This window comes from Colobus angolensis, unplaced genomic scaffold (assembly GCF_000951035.1).
Source record: "Colobus angolensis palliatus isolate OR3802 unplaced genomic scaffold, Cang.pa_1.0 Scaffold140, whole genome shotgun sequence".
Classification (NCBI taxonomy): Eukaryota; Metazoa; Chordata; class Mammalia; order Primates; family Cercopithecidae; genus Colobus; species Colobus angolensis.
The window spans coordinates 5,430,513-5,432,335 of NW_012114489.1; positions in this window are offsets into that span (position 1 = coordinate 5,430,513).

Sequence of the window (1,823 nt, forward strand, 5' to 3'; positions counted from 1 at the left end):
TATTATATACATATGTTATATTTTATATGTAATTACATATATAGGTATATGGGTAATTAGCTATAGGAAAAAACGACTACAAATTATAAACATATTTTATGAAATAGTGGTTGTACAGATCTTACAGCCTAACCATGCCGAGAAAAACTAGGAAAGGGAAGCTTCAAAAACACGTGTTAGAAAGCACCACAAAGGCAAGAAAATAAGTATTTAAAGAGACAGGGTCTGAATTAGAAGATAATTCCAGGTGGGGATACTCAAATTTGGTAACCCTTTTATGCTCAACAGTTTTGCTAATTCAAAGGTGACTGAGACGCTGAGATACTAAGCAATAAGTTGAAGCTGAGAAGCTAAGCAGCTGGTGAGAGCTTTTAGCAGTTTCACCATCCCAGGAGACACACTTGGACCTGAGGGTGCACCAGTGAGAAGAGGTTCTGAAAAACACAGTGGTTCACTTGTCATCCCTGAGGGGCTATGACCTAAATGTCTATGTGTGTCAGAAAGAGAACGTTCCTGACAAAATCTGAGACCCAGGTTCTCAATTCCTGATTGCTATGAGGTAAACTATTTCCATGTTAACAGGCTCTCAAAAGCTAAAGTATTATATATAACTGCTGACCTCCAATTATCTCCATAGTATTTAATACAGATAATTCAGATTGCAATCCAAAACAATCATACATGCAAGATATAAATGGGAATTAAAGGATTAGCATCAGGCCTGCAATCCATTTTTTCCATTTATTGGTATGCCTGGGAAAGAAAGAACAATTTGGAGTGACAATGAGATATCATTATACACTCAGAAGAGGTACAGTTAAAAATACCGACCATCATGTTGTACACCTTAAATTTATAAAATAAAAAATAATATTGAGCATTGAGAGTGCTGGCAAAGATGTAGAGCAACTGCAAGTCTCACATACTGCTGGTCGGGTGTACCATGGTACAATCATACAACAAAACACTTTGAAGTTTTCTAAAATAATTTAAAGATGCACCAATCATATGCTCCGGTCATTCCATTCCTTGAAGTGTATCCAAGCAAAATAAAATTACATGTCCATACAAAGACACTTGTAGGAATTTTTAACTCATGGGAAAGGGGTGGGGGCTTGAGCAGGACTAAGAAGGGAGAAATATAAAGATGTTGAAGGAATCTTGAATGTGGGAGATGTTTACATTTTCTTGATTGTAGATATTGTTTCACAAATATATGCCCATTTTAACACTTAAATTGTTAATTTAAATGATGCCCAGATTATTTTAGGTCAAATATGTCTTCATGAAACTGTCACAAACTGTGTGTAGAATGTACCAAAATATATGTCTAAAGGAAATTATACAGCACTTAATGCCGGAGAAGAAATCTGGAAAATTTAAGATCTAATAATCAGCCTTAAAGAAATGAAAAACAAGTGGCAATTTAGTATCGAAAATAATACAAATGAAACAGTAACACAAAAATAAGAGAAGAAATTTTGAACAAAATTACAAAGAGAAGAGCTGCACATTCAAAAGTTGGTTTTCAGCCGGGCGCAGTGGCTAACACCTGTAATCCCAGCACTTTGGGAGGCCGAGGCGGGAGGATCACGAGGTCAGGAGTTTGAGACCAGCCTGGCTAATATGGTGAAACCCCGTCTCCACTAAAAATACAAAACTTAGCCGGGCATGGTGGCGGGTGCCTGTAGTCCCAGCTACTCGGGAGGCTGAGGCAGGAGAATTGCTTGAATCCGGGAAGCAGAGCTTGCAGTGAGCTGAGATCCGGCCACTGCACTCCAGCCCGGGTGACAGAGCAAGACTCCGCCTCAAAAAAAAAAAAA